The sequence below is a fragment of the Natator depressus genome, chromosome 26 (genome assembly GCF_965152275.1).
Source record: "Natator depressus isolate rNatDep1 chromosome 26, rNatDep2.hap1, whole genome shotgun sequence".
NCBI lineage: Eukaryota > Metazoa > Chordata > Testudines > Cheloniidae > Natator > Natator depressus.
In genome coordinates, this window is record NC_134259.1 from 11947906 (window position 1) to 11968206 (window position 20301).

Here is a 20301-nt window from a genome sequence, read left to right on the forward strand (position 1 = left end):
GTCAGATCCCAGAGGGAGAGCATCCATCTGTAACTACAGGGCAAAACCCTCTTGGAGTTAATTTTTCATAAAAGAAAATCACTTGAGTCTGGCTAGAACCAGATTGGAGTACGGGTGGTGCAGTATATTAAAGAAACTTGGGACTTGCGTTTACTGCAGTGTAGGCCAAACCACTATGGTTCTCACTTAGCCAAAACTCCCTTACGGACCTCTGAAGACTAGGGATTGGCCCTTCTGGATCCGCACATGGAGGGACACTCTCTCAGCTCATTGGGCTCCCCACTTCCTTGCAGAAGAGGGACCCAGCCATCTCCATGATCGGGCAGGCCATCTGCCCCCTTTTAAGCCAGACAGTCTTGTTTTTCTGACATACTGATAGAAAACCAGATGTGGTTTTGTCCAGTACCCCACAGATGCACAGCGGATACCATTTTGCAGAATGCATTGCTCCACTCCATCTCTCTGGCCCCATTGTGACCTCACACATGGTGCTTGTGAGGTCATGCCTAGGGGGAGTAAGGGGGTTATGCTGGTGGGGCATGCCCATGTCATTCTGTAAGTCCTGTATTCTGGGGATGCGTCAGCAGCTACCCTATCCATTTCACCTGGACCTTGTGGAGGCCTTTCCTAACTGTGTCGTCTTAGGGAGGGGGTAGAGAGTAGGCAGATCAGGGCTGGATAGAAGATACGCAGTGCTGTATTTGCGGCCAATATGGGCAGCTATTCCAGAGGAGTCGCTGAAGCAAACAATGCACGTGGGTCTGACTCCCAGCTCCTTCAGGAAAGATGATGTCCCCTCGGGCTGTCTGGTTCTTCTCCATAGCCCTACCCCAGGGCTGCTCCAGCCAACAGGTCAGCCAGGTAGCATGGCTTGGATGGAATCACACTGCCAGGGAGCTGGGATGGGGGCCAGTACAGGTGCATATTGCTGTCTTAAAGGGTCCATTACATTAATTCAAGATGGATGAATCAGTTGGGAAGGAAGGACTCATCTGACTCTCAGCCTGAACAAAATATTTTTTAAAGTTTAGGGAGTGTTAACTCCTGGATCCTAGATAGGACCCAACATGGCAGAACCGAAACACCAACCTGCCTCATGTTCTTATGGCCTTATGGGTCATGCAGGTTGCTGGGAATGATTTTTTCTGTGTACTGCACCTTTAAATATCTAGGCTCCTGCTAGAGACAGCTGCTATTTTGTGGTCCCATTGGATGCAGCCTGTTGCAGATGAGATGAGCGCATGGCGTGCTTGCGCTGTCTGTCATGGAGACCTTCCTTTCGTGTCTCTTTGTTTTTCTATTTTCCTTTCCCTTGTGTATAGGGGAAACCATCGCGCGCCCCTCTTGAGCAGAGCAGAAATGCCTGAAATCTTGCAAAAGAAAATGTTCTCCCTCTCCTAAGACTTTGCAGACAGGAGAGAAATAAGGCTCAATTTATTCTGCCTTCCACTAGCCTCTCTATCACTTTTGCTCTTCATTCTTGCCATCTCTGGTTTATATATTGAAGTGGTGCACAGGTATCTGCCCACCTCAGCAGCTCCCAATAAAGTCAACAGATTCTCGGCACCTTGCAGAATGGAGCGTGTGATCCTGAGTGGCATGCAGCTCCAGGAGCTTGCATTTACGTCAATAGGAGCTCTCTACCCCCTCCCCAACTTGCTCAGCATAATTGTGAGTGCAATCTGGCAGTGCTCGCCTGCTCAAAGCTGTTGTATATTACACCACACCAGCTCGCTAAAGTGCTCCTTGAATGTCCTCCAGCACATCAGATACTGCTGTCAAAGGCAGTACTTGTATCCCCTTGAGAATGGAGTACTGTGCATATCCTGCTTCCTTGGTGTAAAATAACAGGCCCTATCTCCGATGCAGAGTATCAGCAAACAATCCATGCGGATGATGCTTAAGGGACCAATAGCTGTAATGACCAGTTGGGGTTTGTCATTTAAATGGATACCAATTATTCCAGGGAAGCCATGTTTTATGCTGCTAGCATTCTGGCTAGACAAACCGACCAAGCAGAAAAATTACAATAGCTTATAAAAGCAGCCTCAAACCAGCTATTTAATCTTGATCTGTCCACGCCCCCAGCACTTCACAATCAGAAAAGATGAATCTTGGCGCTCACGGTTCTCAGTGTCTAAATTCAGGTAGCTGCTTGCACAACAGAAGAATGCTGAGCAAGTTGGTGGTTATCGCTAAGCACCAAAGATGTGCCAAAGTCCAGGGATTTGGGCTGATCTGATTGCTGAGCATCAGACCTGGGCCAGATTGTCAGCAATGCAGGGGAATCAGAGGGGGAAGGTTCCCATTCAGCCCTGCTCAGTTTGTGACTCCAGTCCTAGGGAGGAGAACAAGGCGAGCTGCTCGCGAGCTATTTCTCGCTGCTGGCAAGTGGGCAGAGCCGTGACTCTTGTCCCATCCGCACTCCGGGATGCCCAGGAATCCCCGTGTGATGGAATGATGCCTAGTCATCTTTCGGAGACTTCTCTCTTACAGCAGGTATTTATATTCATTCGGTTGCCAGACTAGCTAGGAATGGGTAGACGCTCATTTTCATTCATCCCAACCCATGTTCGCCGTCCACCAGCATTTCAGGGCTGGTCCTCGCTGCCATCAGGACAGCATGTGTAGTCACACCCGAGCTAGCTTTGATCGAGGCAGCTCACTAAAACAGCAGTGTAGATGCGGTAGCATTCTGATGGTTACCTGAATCTGTACCCAGGATCCCAGGCAGGGCTGTATTCAGGGGACTAGCCCAGGCAGCGATGCTGTCTCTGTTAGTGAGCTTGCACACTCAAAGCTAGCTCAGGTTTGCCTACCCGTGCTGCAGCTGCACCTTCCAAGATATATTGGAATTGGAAAAGGTTCAGAAAAGGGCAACAAAAATGATTAGGGGTATAGAACGGCTTCCATAGGAGGAGAGATGAACAAGACTGGGACTTTTCAGCTTGGAAAAGAGGCGACTAAGAGGGGATGTGATAGAGGTCTATAAAATCCATGAGTGGTGTGGAGAAAGTAAATAAGGACGTGTTGTTTACTCCTCATAATACAAGAAGAAGGGGTCACCAAATGAAATGAATAGGTAGCAGGTTTAAAACAAACACAAGGAAGTATTTTTTCACGCAACGCACTGTCAACCTCTGGAACTCCTTGCCAGAGGGTGTTGTGAAGGCCAACACTATAAAGGGGTTCAAAAGGGAGCTAGATAGATTCATGGAGGATAGGTCCGTCAATGGCTATTAGCCAGGATGGGCAGGGATGGTGTCCCTAGCCTCTGTTTGCCAGAAGCTGGGATTGGGTGACAGGGGATGGATCACTTGATGATTCCCTCTGGGGCACCTGCCATTGGCCACTGTCAGAGGTCAGGATACTGGGCTTGATGGACTTTTGGTCTCACCCAATATGGCCATTCTTCTGTTCCAGTTGTTGTGTAGACAGCCCCTTCGAGTGCTAGGAGATATACCCCCAGCAAAACTGTTCCTCCTTGCTCTTATGGGCTGGCTGCCCTCTCGGCCAATGCACCGGGGATTGCACCAGGGACCTCCAGAGCAAAAAGCATGAGCTACTACAGCTTGAACTAATGAGCCAACGCTCTGTAGCTGCCGGCTGTAACAGACTCCGATCCTCTGAGGGTTGGCGCAGAGGGGGACCTGTCGAACACGCTCGCCAGTTGGTTACACTTGCTTTAATTTTATATCCGGCTGCTTGCCTGTTTCAGGGGCTCTTTCTCATTCACAACATTCAGCTGGCACATATAGCCAGCAAAGGGTCATCGCAGGTTTTCTCTGCAGCAAGCACAAGCCCTGTTGAATGCCATCAGTGTGTGTGACACCCCCTTACAAAATTCTACTTGCCCATTTGCACGGGGGGGGGGGGGGGTGGGAATTAGGGCTTTTTCCATTATCCCGCTCCTCATAAGGTTGGGCAAGTATATTTTATTCACCTTCTGCCTGCTTTCTATATCCTAGATCAGGAGCTCTGGGAGGCAGGGACGGTCTTTGTGGCCTTTGTTGGTACAGTGCTTTGTACAATGGGGGTCTCTTTCGTTCAACTGAGGTTGTCCAACACATTTGGAGCTGAGTTGATGGTTTGGCGTGACAGACCGGTAAGGCTGGTGCACTTGTTTTTTAAAACTATTCTTTCTTTGGTGTTACTTGGTAGGCAGTGTCTTTATTTCTATTGATCTTGAGAGACTCTCCTGGGAGCAGGAGGAAAAACAAATCAATCATCAGAATTTTAAACGGAGGCATTAACAATCTAATAACAGCCATTTCCCCGGGTTCTGATTACAGTCAGGGTTGCAACTATTGATTCATAAAGACTCCCCAGGAAGCACATGCCGTGTGTGTACAATTGGTTCTTACAAGCAGCAACAAGTTGATCGCAGTACCCGTAGTGTGTGAAACTAATAAATCCCCAAATGGCAGGGCTACAAAAACAGGGCCAGAGGGAGGCTGTGCTTGAAGAGAGACATCGTTTCTAATTTCCACATTTATCGATAGCTCTCAAAAGATCTGCCCAGGAGAACTGGGTCGGGGATTGTGCTGAAAACAAGTGCTCTTACCTCCCGTGAAAACATTCCACCCAGGCCGCTTCTGCCATGCTCAGCTACATCCTCATGAGAGGGACACTCTTTTCCGCTTCAATTGCCCGGTGCACACAGCGTCCTCGTCAGCTTCTCAACGCAGGCAGACCATTAGGGGGAGTTCCCACCTTTTTATTTTACAAGGACTTTGTCCAGCGATTTTGGGATTAAGCTCCAGCTCCTGGAGTGCTGGCTTTCATCATCACAGAGCTGTTTAGCAGTTACTTTAGATTGCTTTGATTCATTTCACTTTTTGTTTTGTAAAATGCTGCCCAATATTCTTCCTGTTGTGTTTGGGTACATCCACACTGCAGCCAGGGGCGTAATTTCCAGCATGGGTAGATCGACGTAAGTGCCCTGGATTGTGCTACAGCAGGGATTCTCAAACTGGGGTCCGTGGACCCCTGGGGGTCCACAAGCGTACTCCAGGGGGGTCCGTGAGTCATGTCGGGGGCCACCGGCCCCGCTGATCAACTCCTCCCCCTCTCTCCCTCCCAGTGCCACCTGTATGCCACAGAACAGCTGTTCAGCGGCATGCAGGAGGCACTGGGAGGGAGGGGGAGGAACAGGGATGGGGCATGCTCGGGGGAGGGGGTGTAAAGAGGTGGGGAAAAGGAAGGGGTGGAGTGGGGGCGGAGCCTGGGGCTGAGCGGGGGCTTGGGGGTCCATGAAAAAACTTAAATCAAAATGGGGGTCTTCGGGTTGCTAAAGTTTGAGGAAACAGTGTGCTCGAGCACTAAAAATAGCCATGTACCCGCAGAGGCGGTGGCATGGCCTAGGCACTCAAGTACAATCCTCTGAGACTCTAGGTACATACGAGGGTGGCTAGCTCCTGTTGCTGCTATGTTTCGCATGCTAGCTCAGTCAAAGCTATTGCAACTCAGACCCTCAAGCCTGAGAGAGGGGTTGGGCTAAGAGTCCGACCTAACATCAAAGCAGTTTCTACACGGCTAGTTTTAGCATGCTAGTGCAAGCCCCGGGGGCATGAGTCTGTAGACCCAGGCTGGCAGGATCGCTCCCAGATGAAGTGTAGACGTGTCCAGAGTGGTTTAGGACCACGCATCCTATTGAAAGTCAATCAGTCTCCTCCTCCTAGCTCACGCGGGAGCATATGAAAACCCAGCCTGCAATGGCTAACTGGGGAGACGGGTCAGAGAAGGCTTTCCATATGCAAGTCTGTCTCTCCTTCCCTAGCTATCTTCCAGTCTTATTCCGTCTCTGTCCACATGTTCTAACAATCCCAGCCCACAGTAATGAACTGCAGGCTGTACGGAGACATCAGGTGTGTTTTCTGTGCCCCACTTCCTCCAGTTTACCAACTATGCACAGGTGCAGCCTGTGAGACAGAGTTGTCCCGTGGTTAGAAGTGAGAGAACCTTGGTTCTAGTCCAACTCTGCCACTGTCTCACTGGGGCGACCTTGGGCAAGTCCCTTCACCTCTCTGGGTCTCGGTGTGCTCATTTGTAAAAGGAGGCTAATACTTACCCATCGTAACACCTCTCACAGGAGTCTTATATTCGTAAAGCATTTGAGACATATTTAAGGGCTTGATATGCAGGAGGCCAGACTGCATGCTCTAACGTCCCTTCTAGCCTTAAAATCTGCAACTCCAGAGCTACATGCTGAGCTGTCTGAGTTACTATAATGCTGATTGTTAGAATTACCCATGCAAGCTCGATGGTGTTGGTGAAGGAGGAAGATACTTGTCCCTCCCCATGTGCAGATCTCAAACTCCATGGAAGGACTTCCTTATGTCTCTGGAAGAAAGAGGACAATGCTGCAGAAGAATCGTTCCAACCTGCTGCAGTCCTGGGGCTGGGGTCCGCTGCTCACAGAAGCATAGTGTTTGAAACTATACTATGTTAAAGCACGCTGGGCAACATTCGGTGTGCACCAGCAGGGTCAGTGTGGACCAATTTAATGCACAACTTGTTGGTGTGCCTTAGAAATCCTACCTGCACCGTGTGCATTACCCCGCCATGGTGACATTCCCATCCTGACCATATGGCCCTAATCGATATCTATTATTAAACAACCCTGGAAAAATAAATTTGGAATGATTGCCCTGAACTTACCCATTCCAGTATGAAGAGGTCTGGGAATGGGAGGATAAGAAATGTAGGATTTCAGGCACTTAATTTTCTTAATCCATTTTTCACTGAATGGCTCATAAGCTTCTCTGCAACCCCTCTAGACTATATAAAAAGGCAACAGTGCCACATACTGCTCCAATGATCTATTCAACAATAAAGGTCTAATGTCCTTTATGCAAAACAAGGAGCTGAACTCCCTTTCACTGTCCCAGTTTGAAAGACAGTTGATGGGATTGGGTACAGCTATGCACTGACCGACTGCAAACTCTTATGTAGCATTAATAAAAAGCAAATCCAACATAAGAACGACCATACTGGCTCAGACCAAAGGTCCATCTAGCCCAGTATCCTGTCTTCTGACAGTGGCCAGTGCCAGATTTTTCAGAGGGAATGATCAGAACAGGGCAATTTTGAATGATCCATCCCCTGTCCTCCAGTCCCAGCTTCTGACAATTGGAGGTTTAGGAACAGCCAGAGCATAGGGTTGCGTCCCTGACCATCTTGACTAATAGCCATTGATGGACCTATCCTCCATGAAGTTATGTAATTCTTTTTTCAACCCAGTTATACTTTTGGCCTTCACAACATCCCCCGGTATTGAGTTCCACAAGTTGACTGTGCGTTGTGTGAAGAAGTGCTTCCTTATGTTTGTTTTAAACCTGCTGCCTATGAATGTCATCAGTTGACCCCTGGTTCTTGTGTTGTGTTGAATGGATAATCTTCTAACCACCTCTTTTAATCAGCAGTTTAGCCAGGGTGGTGCTTTTTTCCCCTGGTCCTCTTTTTTATATATATATTTTTTATTTGGGGTATACGTTTAGTTTGAGCCTCTTATGTTGGTGTTAAATAGACTCCATGCAGTTTGCAGACATTTCACCTTTGTTACTGTACCTTTTACATTTCCATTTAACTAGGGTTTGGGGGCGGGAGCGTTTGGGGTTTTTTTGGGTGGGGGGTACAGTTCTCCTTTTGAAGTTAAATGCTACTGTGTGGAAACCCCTGTGTTTAACTACTACTGGGGTCGCATTTTCCTCCTATAAGAATGTTAAATGTAATTTATCTACGGTCACTATCACTGAGTGGTTTAGCTACGTTCATCTCTTGTGCCAGATCCTGTGCGCCACTTAGGACTAAATCAAAGATCTAAATCAACTGTCACCATCTGGTTTAATGGGAGGCTGAGGACAAAGTCTGCCTAGCTTACATGTACATGCATCCAAATTTAGCTGCTTCTCCCGATTCCAGTTTTAATTCACACATTCAGAAAGGCAATGGCAGCAGTTGTTAAAAGGGACAAATGAAGGTTAAATCTCTTAGATGAGTGAAGCGGACCTTTCAAAGCAATGAAGAAGGTGGCGATGATAAATCCTATTGTCATTTTAGCTTATGAACAAAGAGGATCTAAGGTAACGAATAGGGGCACTGGACCAGGATTTGGAAGATCTGGATTCTATTCCAGTTCTGCCACTGGGTGACCTTGGGCAAGCCACCTCCCTTCTCTGTGCCTCTGTTTCCCCCTTTTTAGAAATGAGGGGTGGTGATACCGGTCTCATTAGAAATGTGCTTTGAGATCTATCGATGGAAAACACTGTGAAGCTGATCCAATCCCCACTGAAATCAATCAATTAATGGCCCTGGAATCAGGTTCTGTAAGAGCTAGGCAGTGGTCTTGATTGTTTGGGGCGATTTTTAGTCCTTGTGAGAAGTGCTGCATTGACTGATGGAGTTTAAAGATGTCCCTCTTTAGTGGAGCAGTATTGATTTTGTTTTCTCTCTGAGCCCCCAAGGGTGGCTGCCATGGTACAAATGGAATCTCCTACACTTAATGGGCTGAATCCAGTCAATGACCAGATGGAATATTTTAGTCTCTGTTCACGACAAAAGTGATGTCAGATGGTGAATTCTGCTGTCCGTCCAAAAGCAGCACCCATCTTTCATGTACTGTACTAATGATCTCACACCAAAAGCCCTGAAATATGGGGATTGCCCCATTCATCTCAATGGAGTGTTGACTCTGAAGCCTAATGACACACACTTAAACATCAGCATTCAGTATTTTACTGCTGACCATTTAACCAAAACATCCAGCTGCTTGGGAGCTATGAATAGAGGTTAAGGAGAGCACTGTCACTTTCCCATCTCTCTGACCCAAAGAGAGAGAGGCATGCAAGATTCAAAACCGTAAGTGATTATGTGGGTGACTGGGCAACAGATCGTTATAGGAAGCATACAAGAGATGGGTTTTGAGTTGTCTCTGGGGATTGGGCAGAGGACTTCTGAATGTAAAAGCATGAGCCTCTATTGCAGCAGTTCCCAAACCTTTCACTGGCATGGCGCTATTTTAATGACTTGTTTCTTCCTGGGATCCCACACTGCATGGAAGACGTCCTTTTGTAGAGCAACATGGCATCGTCCATCGGTGCGGGGTCATACCGAATGAAGGATGCTATTTTTGCTCTAGAAAGTCGCATCCTCTGTAGTGCTGTGAGGTCCCCCTCTAGTGGCTAGAAGTTACTGCTTGGGGAACTTGGGGAATTGGAAGGAGGCAGCAGTAAAAGATGGCTCTGGCATGGGAAGAGGGGGATTGCTGGACTGAAAGCAGGGCTGCCGTAGCATGGTGCACATTAAGCTCTGCTGAGAGGATGACAGTGACCCCCCCGCCCCCCCACACACACACCCCGTGTCTGTCTGTTTGGTTCAATCCCCTCCCACCATGCCTGTCTCCATTGCTCTCTCTAAACTGGTTTTAGTTTACTTAAGACTTTTTTTTTCCTGTTTCAAGTACATTGCAATCTCTCTCTCTCTCTCTCTTATAGAAACAACTTCCCATTTCAATTCATCCCAACTCCTGCTGAAATACTAAGCTCATTAATTCTTTTGCCGCAGACTTAGGCAAGCGAGAGTTGAATATGAACTGAATGGCTTAAATGCCTTCTGTGTAATGAAAAAAGAAAAGGAGTACTTGTGGCACCTTAGAGACTAACCAACTTATTTGAGCATAAGCTTTCGTGAGCTACAGCTCACTTCATCTCACGAAAGCTTATGCTCAAATAAATTGGTTAGTCTCTAAGGTGCCACAAGTCCTCCTTTTCTTTTTGCGGATACAGACGAACACGGCTGCTACTCTGAATTCTGTGTAATGATGGGTTACGTTTCCTGTCACTTTCCTCCTAACAAATTCCATTATCTTTCCCTTTTCAGCCAGGGACTCAGTTGCTGTTAGATGCAGAAGTGATGCGAAAGCTTGGGTAGCTTCGGGCTCTTCTCAAAGTAGGACCACTCTGTGCTATCAGAGGTTGTGCTTGGCTGTAATGAAATCACCATCCCCCTGGCCCATTCCCTACAGAAATAAGATGCAGTCACATCTCCTAATGATACCGTAGGATTGTCTATTACAAAAAACACCACTGGTCTGAGAACATAACTTTTCATAGTCATGAAAAAAGAACTGAAGATAAACAGCCTACTTGGAACTCTAAAATCATGGTGAAGTGACACAAAATACTGCTTTTCTGTGTAATTAAACTTCTTGAATAATGTGAATTGCCATTCCTCTGTAGACTGTTATCTGTATTCCAAGACTGCAGCCTCATTGTGCAAGGTGTTAGACATACACGCAGCAAGAGCCAATCCTTGTCCTACAGAGCTTACGACCTTGTTAAACCAGACAGGCAGAGGTTGGAACGAAGGGTGTGGGGCGGGGGAGAGAGTGACTTCCCCAGCATCACACAGTAGGTCAGCAGCCGAACCAGATGTCTTGAGTCCCGCTCCAGACTCCCTGGTCACTAGATCATGTTGTCTCCCTGCCATGGAGCTAAAAATAGAACCGTTTAGTGCTTTGCATCCAGTACAAGGGGCACATTCCTAAAGGAGATGTGAACTTTTAAAAACATCTCCCCTTCCTAACTTCTGATGATCCAGAAGCATCAAGGACCCAATTCACTCTTGGCATGGGGTCAGCCCGTGGTCTATGCCCCCATTTAAGCCCTACTCAATCACCAATTCCACTTCTTGAAGCATCTCGGTATTCCTTGAAGGTCTTCTATCCAAGTCCTGCATGAACCATGCCCTTCTCAGCATGCAAATTCTAATAGAATCTAAGGGTATGCCTTCACAGTAGCTAGTGTGGGTGATTGGCACCCAGGATAGGTTAGCCCGGGTGGGAGCTGCACAGCAAAGCCTTACCTGAGTTACTGGGTCCTTGGTTGTGCTACGCTCACCTGTGTGTGTCGCAAGGACATCTGGGGACATATCACCTGCTGCAGTCAGCTGAGCTGCTCTGATTCTTTCCTGGTGAATGGTAGAAGATCTCTGTCCATCCTGGGCACCAGGAGGGTATGGGGAAAGGCATCCGCACTAGTCGTTTGACCTGCGCCCTCACCACAAAGTGGGTGGGTTACCAGCCCGAGTGAAAGCCTCCTTCTGGCTTGAGACGAAATCCCAAATGAGCTAGCTAGTCCTTGTTGAAAGCACCACCAAACTTCAGTGAGAGGGTTGCGTCTGTGGACGGGAGCGGGGTTAGAGACAACACTCAGGTAAGAGCCTAGGCTAACTCTACGGTGAAGAGAGACCCTGATATGAAGATGATGGGGCTGCCAAAACATATGGTTAACTATTTTCCTTATCGGCAGAGATCATCCAAGCCAAGGTGCTGATTCAAGACCATGCTTGAATGTTAGGACATTTTGGGTCCAGGTCAAGCCTTTGCAGGTTAGGCTTGTTTCTGATCACTCTGCAGCAACCCTTCTGATTATCAGTAGAACTCACAAGAATTTACCCACCTAAAGCCACGTGAGTATAACTCCTGGCTTGATCAACTCATCCGCTGTGTTTATGAAAATGTGGCTTGAGGCATGTGCACACAGAGCAATGTTTAGTTGGTTTTGCTGTTGTTTAGGGGCACATTATCAACTGGCTCCATTAGAAATAATGAGGTCTGATTTACAATAATTGCACATGTGTGCCTGTAACTTTCCCACATGCGGCGTTTGAAAATGTCTTCCCAGCTCACTCTAGTAGTTCCCAGATAAATCAGACCCTAATGAGCTCTCTTAATAAGGAATAAGTATCGTAAAGCGGAGGTATCTTATTTGATTTTATATTTTGGCAAGGACCTTGTCTGAGTTTTCGAAGCATTGAAATTGCCCAGTCTCACATTTGATTAGCCCATTGATTCATTATGCCATGTGCAATTAATCAAGGTACATGCCAAGATGAAAGAGAGGGACAGAAGCAAAAAAGGAATATCCTTCCTTTCCAAGCCTAAATGTATTTTCTCATAAGTACTTAGAGAATTTTAAATGAGGCATTCTCGGCAAAGAAACCTGCCTAAATCATAGAAATTTATGGCTCGGCGGGACCTCCGGAGGTCATCTAATCCAGTAGTGTCGTGATTTTTTTTTTTTTAAAGTGAGTAAACTGTGGGCTGGTTTACTGCTTTCCCAGTCCAAGATAAGTCAGGCAGCCTTCGGTCAATTGTGGTTCCTTCTTCCCATCTTCATGGGGACTTACAGAAAGTCCAAACAGAACAAAGCAGTGCTAGCAAAACAAAATGAGCAACTACAACCAATAGTCTCCGTCGTCCTACACATCTGCCGGTGGGCCTCTAGCTCACACCCAGCTGTTTCTCCCCACCCCCTCCTTCCCAAGGTAGCCCCTGTATTTCCCCATGTCCTTCTAATAAGTCAGTTAATTGGCTGATGCATTAACTCTTTAGGTTCTGACTAGGGACTGCCGTTGTGCCCTGTCACACGAACCTTTTTGGGGTTCCAGGCTGGGCAGTTCGGCACTAAGGTTGTGCTGAGATGCCCCTATTTTGAATTGGGTTTACCCCCCCCCCCCCAGAAAAGTTCCATTTTGATGAAAATCTGTGTTCAAGCAGGGAAAATGTTTTGTCTAAAACTCTTTAACCAGGCCTGGTTGTTGCAACCTGTTCTCCTCAGGTCATGTAGGGCCTCCATTGCACATGGCTCCACCCTTTTTTTTTTTTTCCCTCCAAAGCATCCCCTCCAATAATCAAACTGAAAGAGGAAACCCAACCACACACATCAAAAACTTCCAGTCTCCTCCGAAGGGGATAGAGAACTGATTCCCTTCCAGAAGCATGTCGTTGTAATCCTGTATGGAATAGCTGTGATGTGAAGTACTCTAGAAATGCAGATCACTATCTAGTTAGACTTGGTTATTTATCTACCTGTGAAGGGTTTCTTTTTGTCAGATCTTCCAGGCAAATGTTCTGTGCATGTACGTTTTGAGACATCCACAACCTCCACCAGGGACCAAAAGAGAGGGCTCTAGAGGCAAGTTTAGGAAACTCCTGTGTCAATGCTAAACAAGCTGTGAGATTCATCTGTGTTGGAGGAAGACTGAGCAGGGTCATAGAATCCTAGAATATCAGGGTTGGAAGGGACCTCAGGAGGCCATCTAGTCCAACCCCCTGCTCAAAGCAGGACCAATCCCCAATTAAATCATCCCAGCCAGGGTTTTGTCAAGCCTGACCTTAAAAACTTCTAAGGAAGGCGATTCCACCACCTCCCTAGGTAACGCATTCCAGTGTTTCACCAACCTCCTAGTGAAAAAGTGTTTCCTAATATCCAACATAAACCTCCCGCACTGCAACGTGAGACCATTACTCCTTGTTCTGCCATCTGCTACCACTGAGAACAGTCTAGATCCAGCCTCTTTGGAACACCCTTTCAGGTAGTTGAAAGCAGCTATCAAATCCCCCCTCATTCTTCTCTTCCGCAGACTAAACAATCCCAGTTCCCTCAGCCTCTCCTCATAAGTCATGTGTTGCAGTCCCCTAATCATTTTTGTTGCTCTCCGCTGGACGTTTTCCAATTTTTCCACATCCTTCTTGTAGTGTGGGGCCCAGAACTGGACGCAGTACTCCAGATGAGGCCTCACCAATGTCGAATAGAGGGGAACGATCATGTCCCTCGATCTGCTGGCAATGCCCCTACTTATACATCCCAAAATGCCATTGGCCTTCTTGGCAACAAGGGCAGACTGTTGACTCATATCCAGCTTCTCGTCCACTGTAACCCCTAGGTCCTTTTCTGCAGAACTGCTGCCGAGCCATTCGGTCCCCAGTCTGTAGCGGTGCATGGGATTCTTCCGTCCTAAGTGCAGGACTCTGCACTTGTCCTTGTTGAACCTCATCAGATTTCTTTTGGCCCAGTCCTCCAATTTGTCTGGGTCCCTCTGTATCCTATCCCTACCCTCCAGCGTATCTACCTCTCCTCCCAATTTAGTGTCATCTGCAAACTTGCTGAGGGTGCAATCCACACCATCCTCCAGATCATTTATCAAGATATTGAACAAAACCGGCCCGAGGACCGACTCTTGGGGCACTCCGCTTGATAATGGCTGCCAACGAGACATGGAGCCATTGATCACTACCCATTGAGCCTGACAATCTAGCCAACTTTCTATCCACCTTATAGTCCATTCACCCAGCCCATACTTCTTTAACTTGCTGGCAAGAATACTGTGGGAGACCGTGTCAAAAGCTTTGCTAAAGTCAAGAACAACACGTCCACTGCTTTCCCCTCATCCACAGAGCCAGTTATCTCATCATAGAAGGCAATTAGATTAGTCAGGAATGACTTTCCCTTGGTAAATCCATGCTGACTGTTCCTGATCACTTTCCTCTCCTCTAAGTGCTTCAGAATTGATTCCTTGAGGACCTGCTCCATGATTTTTCCAGGGACTGAGGTGAGGCTGACTGGCCTGTAGTTCCCAGGATCCTCCTCCTTCCCTTTTTTAAAGATGGGCACTACATTAGCCTTTTTCCAGTCGTCCGGGACCTCCCCCAATCACCATGAGTTTTCAAAGATAATGGCCAATGGCTCTGCAATCACATCCGCCAACTCCTTTAGCACTCTCGGATGCAGCGCATCCGGCCCCATGGACTTGTGCTCATCCAACTTTTCTAAATAGTCCCGAACCGCTTCTTTCTCCACAGAGGGCTGGTCACCTCCTCCCCATGCTGTGCTGCCCAGTGCAGTAGTCTGGGAGCTGACCTTGTTCAGGAAGACAGGCAAAAAAAGCATTGAGTACATTAGCTTTTCCCACATCCTCTATCACTAGGTTGCCTCCCTCATTCAGTAAGGGGCCCACACTTTCCTTGGCTTTCTTCCTGTTGCTAAAATACCTGAAGAAACCCTTCTTGTTACTCTTAACATCTCTTGCTAGCTGCAACTCCAGGTGTGATTTGGCCTTCCTGATTTCACTCCTGCAAGCCCGAGCAATATTTTTGTACTCTTCCCTAGTCATTTGTCCAATCTTCCACTTCTTGTAAGCTTCTTTTTTGTGTTTAAGATCAGCAAGGATTTCACTGTGAAGCCAAGCTGGTTGCCTGCCATATTTACTATTCTTTCTACACATCGGGATGGTTTGTCCCTGTAACCTCAATAAGGATTCTTTAAAATACAGCCAGCTCTCTCGGTCTTCTTTCCCCCTCATGTTATTCTCCCATGGGATCCTGCCCATCAGTTCCCTGAGGGAGTCAAAGTGTGCTTTTCTGAAGTCCAGGGTCCGTATTCTGCTGCTCTCCTTTCTTCCCTGTGTCAGGATCCTGAACTCGACCATCTCATGGTCACTGCCTCCCAGGTTCCCATACACTTTTGCTTCCCCTACTAATTCTTCCCGGTTTGTGAGCAGCAGGTCAAGAAGAGCTCTGCCCCTAGTTGGTTCCTCCAGCACTTGCACCAGGAAATTGTCCCCTACACTTTCCAAAAAACTTCCTGGATTGTCTGTGCACCACTGTATTGCTCTCCCAGCAGATATCAGGGTGATTGAAGTCTCCCATGAGAACCAGGGCCTGCAATCTAGTAACTTCTGCGACTTGCTGGAAGAAAGCCTCGTCCACCTCATCCCCCTGGTCTGGTGGTCTATAGCAGACTCCCACCATGACATCACCCTTGTTGCTCACACTTCTAAACTTAATCCAGAGACTCTCAGGTTTTTCTGCAGTTTCATACTTGAGCTCTGAGCAGTCATACTGCTCCCTTACATACAGTGCAACTCCCCCACCTTTTCTGCCCTTCCTATCCTTCCTGAACCGCTTATATCCATCCATGACAGTACTCCAGTCATGCGAGTTATCCCACCAAGTCTCTGTTATTCCAATCACATCATAATTCCTTGACTGTGCCAGGACTTCCAGTTCTCCTTGCTTGTTTCCCAGGCTTCTTGCATTTGTGTACAGGCACTTGAGATAACTTGCTGATCGTCCCTCTTTCTCAGTATGAGGCAGAAGGCCTCCCCTCTCGCGCGCTCCTGCTCGTGCTTCCTCCCGGTATCCCACTTCCCCACTTACTTCAGGGCTTTGGTCTCCTTCCCCCGGTGAACCTAGTTTAAAGCCCTCCTCACTAGGTTAGCCAGCCTGCTTGTGAAGATGCTCTTCCCTCTCTTCGTTAGGTGGAGCCCGTCTCTGCCTAGCACTCCTCCTTCTTGGAACACCATCCCATGGTCAAAGAATCCAAAGCCTTCTCTCCGACACCACCTGCATAGCCATTTGTTGACTTCCACGATTCGACGGTCTCTACCCAGGCCTTTTCCTTCCACGGAGAGGATGGACGAGAAGACCACTTGCACCTCAAACTCCTTTATCCTTCTTCCCAGAGCCACGTAGTCTGCAATGATCCGCTCAAGGTCATTCTTGGCAGTATCATTGGTGCCCACGTGGAGAAGCAGGAAGGGGTAGCGATCCGAGGGCTTGATAAGTCTCAGCCGTCTCTCCATCACATTGTGAATCCTAGCTCCTGCCAAGCAGCAGGCTTCTCGGTTTTCCCAGTCAGGGCAGCAGATAGATGACTCAGTCCTCCTGAGGAGAGAGTCCCCGACCACCACCACCCATCTCCTTCTCTTGGGAGCGGTAGTCGTGGAACCCCCAACCCTAGGACAGTGCATCTCATGGCTTCCAATTGGCGGAGTCTCCTTCTGTTTCCTTCCCTTAGATGTATCATCTAGTCCACTCTTCGCATTAGTACCTGTGGAGAGAACATGAAAACGGTTACTTACCTGTATCTGCGTTGCTGGTACATGGACGCTCCCCTTTCTTCTTCTGGAGGTCACATGCTGCAAACCCAGTGGGAAAAGGCAAAAGCTGAAACAAATCCCCTTTCTCAGGCAGAGATGTGACTGGAAAGCGGAGAGCAAACTGGATTCTTTCCATTTCTTCCAAACTGCATTTCTTGCAAACTGGATTCTTGCCATTTTTTAAGTCCCCTCTGGCTTTGATGGGGGAAGCCAGAATATTTAAAATGAATGAGCAGCGAAATATTCCAGCAGAATCCTCTTCGGATTGAGAAAGTTGGCAGATAATTGGTCTCTCCTTGCAGACATTAACCACAACAGTTCATCCTCTCCAGGCCCTTAGCTGACATTCACCTTGGTACATAGGGGTCAGAACAAGACCATGCACCACTTAAGTTTTCCAAAATCAGGCTCAAGTGAGGTGGGGGGTGTGTGTGAATTTTTCCTCTTCCCTCTGTGAGAAGTGGGCGGTTGAAGTAGAAACCTTAGATGGGTGGGGCACCGCAGCTCCACCTTGGCTCTCCATGCAGTTGAGAGGATCCTTTTGACAGTCCCCCTCAGTGCTTTGCCGTGGATCTCAAGTTGTTAGGGGAAGTGAGGCTGCTCACCCTAGTGGAATGTGCATAGAGGCCAGAGCAGCGGTGTGGCAGGGTTCCTACAGCTGGCAGCGCTCTCCTGTCAAATCAATAGCTGTGAACTGCCGTCATGGAAAACTGCTGGATGCTCAGCCTTGCTTTGACTATCAGACCACACGTTTCAAGGGTGGATATGGATTTAGCAGCCAAACTTCAAGCTCAATTTTTCTGGATTTTAAAATCTTAACCTAAATGCTCATAATGATGGGGGGAGGGGGTGCTAGATAAGAACCTAGAAAGAGTAAGTTACTGGGTTGTAAAGTACCACTGTTATAAATTACCCACTGTTACCATATAGCCCATTGTCTTCTAAACTAACACGGGATTGTTTCCTACAGTTTATTCTGTAGAAAACAGCTGAACCTAGTTTTCTGTGTCACGTGCTAAGGCTCCTAATACAAACAATGGAATTGGAACAAATTAATTTTTCTACCATAAATGGGTTTAATTTTTTTTTATTTTGTCCAGATAATCATTTAACAAGCAAATGGCTTTAGAAAACCATAAGAACTTTGTTTCCCCGGCACTGCCATCCTCCTCATTTCTCAATAAACCAAATAATCTTTCAGATTGAAATCTTCCCTTTTAAACAAAGCTTTATCTTTCCTTTCTAGCAAAACAATCCCACATTTGATATTTAAAATAGAATAAAATTTTGAGGGAGGGAATCAGTCATTCCCCTATAATTTTTCCTTCACGTTTTTCAACAGGAAAGATAATTGTAGTTCAGCTAAGATAACTCCTACAAACTCGATTACTTTTTTCCTTGTTATACCCCCACTAATGCAAAATGAAGGCTTTGGACGAGGAAGGGGGAGCAGGGATGAGACGGGACATGTCATGTAGATTGTGATAGGGCCCTCAGTGGCCGGGCAGCCTAGTGGCTAGATCGTTGGTTAGGGGGACCTGACCCCTTCTTCTCCCTCAGAACCTGGCCCAGGGTCCTGTGTTGCTCAACCCCTAAATAGGGGAGATGGACCTTCCTCCCAGCTGTGAGGGGAGGGTTCAGGGCCTGTTTTCCTGGCCTGCTCCCTATGCAAGTCCTTTTAGATTGGGGTGTGGCCCCACTAGTCCAGTTGCCCCGCAGTTGGGGGTTCTCTGTAGATCCCCGTGGCTGGGGAAGACTTACTTGCCTCCAGTGGCTGTGTTGGCAGGCAGGTTGCTGGTCTGTGCCTTCAGACAGGCATACAGAGAGCTCCTGCCTCTTCGCCAGTCAGCCCCCGACTGAGCCAGGCTTCCGTCTTTTCTCCCCTCTCCAGGCCTGGCATTGGCTGCAGGTATAATGGGCCGGACTAGATGAACCCCCCAGGTGTTCTTTAACCCCTGCTGTGCCCAGCTGCATTCTCTCTGCTCCTTCACATGGATAAAAAAGGGAATGCTCCTAACATAGGGTTTGTCTGCATAAGGAACTTGACCAAAATAGCTTCTTATGTGGACACTATTCTGGAAAAGGCATTTTAATTCCAGAATAACTGTTCTGCTTTGGAAGTGCACTAATTATTCTAGAATAAAATTACTCCTGTTCTGGAATAAGCGTGTCCACAGAAGGAGCTATTCTTGTCGATTTCCCTGTGTAGACAAACCCAGAGACTCTGATCCTGCAATGAGCGCTGTGCTGGCTGACTCCTAGAGAATTCCCCTGGGTGAAGTGGGCAGTTCTAATGGATCTATCTGCAGGATTGGAGCCATTGTTTCATCCCAATCTTTTCTGAGGTTCAGAAAAGTTTGGTTAAACTCCCTCCCCGCACTCAGCCCTATACCCTTTAAGTTTTGTTATTTCTCTGTGCTCTTTTGGTTATGTCTACGCTTCATGGTAAACCTGGGATCATACTCACTTGTATATGTTGTATGAAAGGAGAGAAGGTTAGCGCTTCTTTTGATAAGAATGGAAGAGGTCCTATTGACCTTTACAACACACGCACGGTTAAGGCATTGCCACTTACTTCATGGCTTCTAACCAAGTTTTTTATTAATAGGCAGCAGGTTTAAAACAAAACGAAGTATTTCTTCACACAATGCATAGTCAACCAATGGAACTCCTTGCCAGAGGATGTTGCAAAGGCCAAGACACAAGCAGGGTTCAAAGAAGAACTAGGTAAGTTCATGGAGGATAGGTCCATCAGTGGTTATTAGCTATGATGGGCAGTGGTGGTGTCCCTAGCCTCCGTTTGCCAGAAGCTGGGAATAGGTGGCAGAGGATGGATCACTTGATGATGGATGACCTGTTCTGTTCATTCCCTCTGAAGTGCACCTGGCCCTGGCCACTGTCGGAAGACAGGATACTGGGCTAGATGGACCTTTGGTCTGACCCACTATGGCTGTTTTTATGTTCTTAACCCCCTCTGCCAAACACACACAGTCTGGCTGTCTTGGATCAACAAACATTCCGCATCCAGGTCCCAAAGTTTGTGTGTGAGTGACATGTTTTATATAATATAGATATTTTAAGTGAAATCAAATTCTGAACCTTTTTAAGAGGATCGATTCCCTAGGGACTATGGTCCTGATTAATGAAAGCTTCCCTGTTCAGGACAGCACTTAAGCATAGGTTTTTGTGAATGAGGCTTGAGCATGTGCTTGACTTTAAGCATGTGCTGTCCTGAATAGGGGTGTACTTCCCAATCTGCTGTCCTGGATCAGAAACTGTGTAAAGTAATATTGGGTTTGTTTATTAATGAATCCAATGTCTGTCTAGATATTTCCCTTAGTCCCAAGCTAGATAACATTTCAGAACTGACAAAGATACTTTTCTTGACATGCACCAATAACGTTTGGGGGTGGGATGTCCATTTGTGCTCTGCATCTGGATGGCAATGATGGGGCAGGTACTAATTTGTTTGTTGATTTTGGTTCTGTTTTATGGTCCTTCATACCACTAGATTATGAATTTTAAACATACCTTGAGAGAGACAGAGAGAGACCTCATTTGTTTCTTTCTGATCCTTGG

The 20301-nt window shown here is 47.2% G+C and overlaps 1 non-coding gene across 1 annotated transcript; it reads left to right on the forward strand.

Annotated features, from left to right (window-relative positions):
• Positions 1-19195: 19195 nt before the first annotated feature.
• Positions 19196-19323, forward strand: LOC141978341 (U6atac minor spliceosomal RNA). The gene has a single exon (XR_012636374.1). It is a non-coding gene; the product is annotated as a U6atac minor spliceosomal RNA (small nuclear RNA).
• Positions 19324-20301: the final 978 nt, after the last annotated feature.